This window comes from Sinocyclocheilus rhinocerous, unplaced genomic scaffold, assembly GCF_001515625.1.
Source record: "Sinocyclocheilus rhinocerous isolate Xijiao unplaced genomic scaffold, SAMN03320098_v1.1 scaffold306, whole genome shotgun sequence".
NCBI lineage: Eukaryota > Metazoa > Chordata > Actinopteri > Cypriniformes > Cyprinidae > Sinocyclocheilus > Sinocyclocheilus rhinocerous.
This window is the reverse complement of record NW_015662161.1, coordinates 754,662-762,338: the sequence shown is the minus strand read 5'-3', so window position 1 is coordinate 762,338 and position 7,677 is coordinate 754,662. Positions and strand designations below refer to the sequence as shown.

The window sequence follows — 7,677 nt, the reverse complement described above, 5'->3', positions numbered from 1 at the left end:
CCTAAATTAATTCGTTTTGGCTTGTCGTTTATATTGCTATAGCTTCTTATATTTGTAATTCTTGTTATTTTCTAAATACTGTTAATTGAAAGAATTTGTTGTGGAGTGAGGGGAACTAAAATAGCCTAGCTATGTTTACAGTGTTTATTATAATGTTTGTAAACATTTCGCGTCGGCATTAGGCCTATTTCTGAATGAAACCATAAAATGCGGCTTATACACGACTTATGTTTTTTCCCCCTAAAAAAACAATTTTTTTTAATATGTGTAGCGTATTTTTAACCATGCAGCAAACCTTTTTAAATATTTTGATAAATTACTGAAAAAATTATTAATTGACTTTTTAAACCGTTTAACTGATAACTGATAACTGTATTAATCGGTCAAAATTCTTATAGTCGGTTAACCGGTTAAACGGTTAAAATGAACATCCCTACTAGTTATCATATAGGACATGTTCTTGCATTAAGAGCAGGACAACAATATGCAAAATGCCAAAGAGTTGAGTGAACCCAGGAGACTTGAGACATGTTTTTAAAAAATGTATTTCTTTAAACTTTTAGAGAAAGGAAAACTTGAAATCGCATCATATGACCCCTTTAAATGCTTCTGCTTCTTTGGATGACTAAAACCTGCTCATGCATCTCTGCATTCATCTCACTTAAAGCATCCTCGCTACAGCAATACCGACTTCCACAGAAATACAGATCCCCAACATTGTGCCACATTGTCTGTTTGACTTCATTACAGTGCAGATAACAAACTCAGGGCTTGCAAAATTTCAAAATCCCTGGTTGAAATTTTGGAAAATCCCAGGTAGGGATGGAACGATTACCGGTTTCACGATAAATCACGATAAAATGCCCTGACGGTTAGTATTACTGTACAAAACAATCGTCAGGACAATGTGATCACTTCAGCAAAATTATAGTAGTATTAATATTAGATTCCTCTGATTTCATTTTCAATACAATCAAAAACTGAGACGCAAGCTGCATTTGAATGAAACGAGAGAGCACGTCCACGCCTCCGCGGTGATACAAGAGACATGGGGCGTATTCCAAACAGAAGTGAGCATCCCTATGCCCTACTCCCTTCGAAGGGCAGAGCCCTTGAAATGTGTTCTTTGAAGGGTGCAGGGCATTAAATGAAATTGAAATGTGCAGCGCTCGTATTTATTCAATGACATCATTGCCTTTTGAAGTTTAATCCAGCCGTATCGCGACTCTTGTCTTTCCGTCCCCAACTGTAAGACCTCTGGAAATTATAATTAAGACATTTCTTATACCATTTAACGTATTTAAAACTTTTTGTAGCCTTAAGTTTGATACAACTTACTTTAGGAGTTTTTAAGGACCCGCGGGAGATCTGCATTTAAGATAGCCCGTCGGGCAGAGTGGTGATACATTTTGGTAGCCCAAATGGAAAACACAATAGCCCCGGGACGTCGGGCTAGCGATTTTGCGAGCCCTGAAACTGTGACCTACATAGATTTGTTCGTTTTAAATTATAGCAAGGTTGTAATGCCCACAGCATTTCAACAAATCACACAGAATGGAACTTTCAAAGACAAACCGCATTCTTTATAAAGAATTAAGAATATGAGGAGGAAAGCACATCTGTTTGGAAAAATTTTTATTTATAGTGGAAGAATGTAGAGATAGGCCAGGTGCAGGACATAATAGTTAAGGAATGATTGTCTAAATCCAGCATCTCTCCCAAAAGATCACTGCTATATCCCATTTCTGCGCCCTCAAATCATGCCCCACTTTCCTCAGAGGAGATTCACACTGAGCTTTAGGTCTGTAAATGCTTTGTTATTATCTTTGGCCTGTTGTGGTGCACAAACCTTGTTAAATGCTCTTCTGCTTTTTCGAGCCAGTGCGTCATACAAGTATCTGACCTACATATTTCAGGGTTTCTTTAACGTAGGCTAATCCAGCATAGTGCAAAAGTGTAGAGCTATGTACAAGAGAAGTACCGGTAATATTACACCTCTTCTCACGTCTATAGCATAAACTGTATCCTATATACCAATGTATTTTGTAGCTGCCAAGGGTTAAGGATTTAAACCCACTGCATGCTTTTACTTCGGTCATTGAAAAGCGTGGAATTGAAACAGGAACTGCTGCTGTTGTTCATTATGTTCTGTGCAGCACAACTGAAATATAAAAAGGCATTATTGCAACTTAAAAAAAAAAAAAAAAGTGCATAGCGTGTGAAACTTGATTTACATTACCTAGAATAGTCCAAATAACATCACTAATAGTGCCTCTGGTTTGTATGCAAAACATAGTAAGGCAAAACACTTACATCAGCGTACGTAATAGTAAAATATTCAATTTGCATGCTGTGCGAGAGCAAGAAATGTTCAAGTTTCAGGCCTGTTTTTCCTTTCTGAAAATGTGGTTACAGGTTTGTAGTTGTGAATTTCTGTGCTGGTTTTAGTTGGTTTTTATTTGCACGTGCATAGAATCGTTTGTGTCTGTATTTTCCCATGTTGCCGATAACCAGTTTCAAGGTATACCGCGGTTTGGAAAAGTCACGGTTTCAAAACCACTAAAATTTTCCGTTATACCGTTCCTGCGGTATGTGCAGTTTTTTTACGTGTCGTCAAAGACGGAAAGTGCAGGACTCCCTCAGTTGTGTGCAGCGAAGAGCGTAGCGAGTCACACGACCCCTCCCCCTCCGGTTGGTGGGAGCGGTCAGAGTCACCTGTGTGCAGGATGGCCGAAGGAGATGAATCCCTGGAACTTTTTCCCCCGTTGAAAAAGACGAAGTCTGTCATATGGAAATTTTTCGGGTAACATAGACTAACCATGTTCCGTACACAATGATGTTCCGTACAGATGACGTTTTAGCGCCGATCGCTAAATAAATACTTCCAAGTCGAACATAAGCTATATATCTGTGTCATCTTCATTTCTCCCTCTTTCACTCTCGATCAAGACAGAGACCCCCCCGCCGTTTGTTTCAGTGTTGAAATAAATACTATTTGGCTTGCTACCGAGGCAGATAACATGGCTAATTAACTAGCTAACGTCAACTAGTTTCCTCCCTCACGTTACTTCACAGAGTGAGGAATAGCAGTCTAAAGTACGTACTGTACTTTTCTGCGATTTAGAACAATAATTAAATTTAGCTGGTATCACGTCTATACTTTTAAGCCTCCTGCCATTGTTTACATCTGTTCAAAATCACGCATTTAAAAACAAAAAAACAAACTTTGCTACTGTTTGAGTGTTGTACGGAACGGAGAGTGTGACACTCGCGCTCTCTCTTTCTTTATGTGTATGTGCCATAGACTGTATAAAAACGGTATGTGAACACATTCTCGTACCTCACCGCTCCAAACCATAGCTCCAAACTTAATCCGGGAAAGGTGAACATTCCTGCATCATAACTTGGACTGAAAGATGAATGTGTAGAAAGTGAGCATGTCTCCAAAAACCTTGTTGAGCTGCAGGTTTAAGCCTGCATTTTTTATAGATTTTTTTTATTGAATTTTTTACAGAAATTATGTTTTAATTATATTTTTGATTATTGAGCTGCAGGTTTAAGCTCATTTATAGGGATTTTTTTTTTACAGAAAATTATTTATTTATGTTCTGATTATTGTTGAGCTGCAGGTTTAGGCCCACTTAAGTGACTGCACTTAATTTAATTACGAAGAATTCAATTATTTATTTTAATTATTTAGCCTGACATGTTTACTGTTCCAAAATGTTCTATATGTTTCTTAAAAATAAAATGTGTTCAGTGGAAAAATAAGTTGTTTTTTTACCCAGACATTTAAAAATAACATATTTTAGAGCTGTAATCGCAATACCGTGATACTTTTATCTAAGGTTATCATACCGTCAGAATCTCATACCGGCCCATGCCTAGTTGCCATCCATCTGCTTTGGACAGTATAAGAATGAGTCATTGTTTCATGTTCTCAGCAAAAGAAAGAAACTTGAACTCCAGTGCACATATTGCATAACTGACATGCATCTATGTCAAATTTCACTTCTCATGTGGTTGTGCAAAGCAACCATTAGGATTAGTTTATGGGTGTTTTTCTCTTGCTTTCATTTACTATCCTTGGTGCGTTACTGTTGTGTTTTGTTATTTCTGATACCTGTACACATTTTTTTGGTTAGAGTGATGTTATTATGAGTATGAATTATGTGCCAAATGCAAAAAACATGGCAGTACTGGGTACATTTGTTCTTATTCCTGAGGTAAATGTGTTTTTATATTTGACAACTGCAGTGTATGACAGTGAACACAAGAGGGTGCATTAAATCTTTGCAAGAGAAGCAGGGCTGTCAGCATAGTACTATACTACTCGTTATTTACCGTAGTATGTTGATATCTGTGCTTTCACACTTGCGATGAATGAATATCATGCCTCAGGCTTCGAAGCATTGCAGCAGTCTGCACAGGCAAGACCTCAAGCAAAAAGAAAGGGAAACCCAATCATGACATCTGTCTGGTGACTTTAATTTGTTCCATTACAGCTTTAGGAGGAAGATGTCATCACTTGGTATGGGACATTATGCAGTGACAGAAATGTTCTTGATCTCCTCAGTGTTGCCCTTTTCCAAATTTTGGAGCAGTGTTTAGAATAAAGAGTTTCTGGTCTCTAAAGACCAAAAAAGATTTACACATACACCTGAAGCTCAACTACACTCTTTTAATTGATCTCGGATCTCAGTTTTCCATTCTTAAATTCCAGAAAAGACTGAAAGCGATTAAAGCAGCCATATGCCAAGTGGGCTTGTTTGTGTTGTGCCATGCTGAATTCTGGGCACATCTGAGTGGTTCTAAGACTTTGTTCAAACAGGTAGCAAAATCTGTTTTTGTTTGATTAATTAGTAGTCTACAGTGTGGGGTCGCGGAGGTATTTTCTTGAATGTTTTTGAAAGAAATCTCCTTTGCTCAATAAGGCTGTGTTTCTTCGATGAAATATATAATTTAAAATAATTGTTTTCTATTTATATATATTTTAAAATTAAATTCGTTGCTGTGATGCAAAGCTGAATTTTCAGCATCAGTACTCCAGTCATCAGCATCACATGATCCTTCAGAAATAATTTTAATATGCTGATTTGCTGTTCAAGAAACATTTATTATCAATGTTAAAAACAGTTGTGCTGCCTAATATTTAATATCATACGGTTACACTTTAGACTAGGGCTAGACTAACAAAACATTAAAATGCAACGTCACTTACATCATTATCACCACATCTTGCACACCACTGACGCACTCCTAACATTCGATTGTACAATTTTTGCATTCAAATGCAAATGTTTATTTTAAATTCGACTAATATTAATTTTTTTTATTCACAATCTCCTCATCACAGGCAGGCACAGCACTCAATTCAGCATGTGTTTGTGTGTGCTGTCTGCGTCACTCATAGCACGTGCCTATATCATGCGCGATATCGAACATTTTTTATATCGTTATCGATGAAGGTGTACCGTCGATAAATATCGATACCGTTTTATCGCCCAGGCCTAGGATGAACACTGTGTTATACCATATTTATTGCATCAAAATTGGTTAATATTTTATTATAGGGGTGGATAATTTTATCAGTTTTTTTTATTAGTCATGCAACAATACATATTATGTTATAGTTTTTGTTAATAATCATTGCTATATAGATGTTAACTTTGTCTAGTGCTCTTCTGAATGTTTTTTAGCGTGACTTGGTGAAAAGTTACTACTACTATACTGAATGAAATAGCATAGACTTTTTCATGGCTAGTGTTTGCATATGCTATTTCATTTCATTCTGTAACCTACTTGTTCTAGATCTGTTTACTAGTGTTAAATGCTAATTTGTTGACAGCGTTGATAATGTTTCTGATGGATAATTTCATGATATTTTTTGCGTTTGCCTTACCGAATGTGCTATCCTGTCAGCAATAACCTGTCCATGGGCTTTTTTGATTAGTTTAAGTGCCAGTGTTGCCAGATACTGCTATAAGAACAAATAAAAACTGAAAAATAAAATGAAAGTATAGTCAAATTTTTTAATTAGCATGTTTTTGTGTTTTGCTTTGGTACCGAAATTGGTACCGAGAACCGTGGATTTTCACTGGTATTGGTACCGAATACTGAAAGTTTGGTACCGTGACAACACTAATCGCATATAATTATTTAATTAAATCGTAGCGTTTGTGAATTCACAATTATGCTTAATTATTATTTTTAAATGGGTTTAATATATCATGCAGCCTTGGGAAACAGTCTAATGATGTGTTTTATGGATTCTCGTCCGTGAAATGCGCCACTTCCGGTAATTTGCCGGTTAGTCGACGCGAGCAAAATGGATTTTTAAAAATCGAATAGTCGAATAAAATCGGTGACTCGCGACAGCCCTAGAGTAGACATGGGCCAGTGCCTAAGCGTCTCATTGCTGTCATCCTCAGGGAATTTGTAATGTTAGTTGTTCACTGTTAGATCTGTGATCTGTGTTCTGGCATATTATGTCAGGATGAAGCCAAGTATAGCACTCCCTCAGGGGCTGAGGGATGTCACATTGAATGCTGGGTCACTTCCAGATGAAGTCCCAGCATTTCCGCTCTATTAATGGTTTAAACGTTTCATTTGAAAAACTAGTGCGATTAAAATATTTATTGTGGCTCAGTCTTGTGACCGCTCGCTTCTTCCCGGAGCTGGTTTGTTGTGATCTGGGCCACTTGTGACTCTGCTGCTTTTGTTGTTGCCAGGGAGACCGCGGAACAGACTGGAGCACATGGACACAATCTTTGTGAAGCAGGTCAAAGAGGGAGGGCCCGCTCACAACGCTGGACTCTGCACTGGTAATTACACCATCATTACAAATGTACAGCACATCGTTTCATTTTGCCTATCGACGTCTGATAATCTAAAACCTGGTAATTTAACTTTGTCAACAGGGGACAGGATAGTGAAAGTGAACGGCGAGAGCATCATTGGGAAGACGTACTCGCAGGTCATAGGGCTCATCCAGAACAGGTGAGAGTGTATTACAGTTCATTTAGATGTGTCCTGATACTTGTCTGATGGTGGCCCTAAATATTTCTTTCCACTTCCAGTCATACATTTCTGGAGTTGTGTGTGATGCCAAAAGATGAAGATATACTACAACTGGTAAGATTTTACTGTATTTTAAATTTTTGTTCATTTGTTTTAAGACGGGCCCAGGCAGAATTTTTTTCACATTTTTTGCACTGATTTTAAGGGAAATCCTGCAGAATAAATTTGACTGTGATAAAACGTCCAAACCAGGTGCCACACAGAAATGCAACTGTTGATAAAATCAACAAGTGCCTAAAACATTTTGTTGGTTGTTTGTTTTTAATGTATTGCGCTTAGAAGCCCCACCCACAGTGAAATCTCATTGGTCCAAAATCCACATAGACACCGGGTCAGAATTGCATTGTTAAGAGAAAAAAATCATTGCATTGTTATATAATTTACACTTATACTGTGCCGCCCACTAATATTGGCACCCTTGGTAAATATGAGCAAAGGTGGCTGTGAAAATAAATCTGCATTGTTTATCCTTTTGATCTCTCATTCAAAAAAATTTACAAAATTCTAACCTTTCATTGAAGTAAAACAATGGAAAGTGGGGGAAAATCTCATTATGAAATAAATGTTTTTCTCTAGTTCACGTTAGCCACATTTATT

At 37.4% G+C, this 7,677-nt stretch overlaps 1 pseudogene; it reads left to right on the top strand.

The window, feature by feature from the left end:
* Positions 1-7,677, top strand: part of LOC107727514 (rho GTPase-activating protein 21-like) — a 68,311-nt pseudogene that overhangs the window by 28,940 nt on the left and 31,694 nt on the right.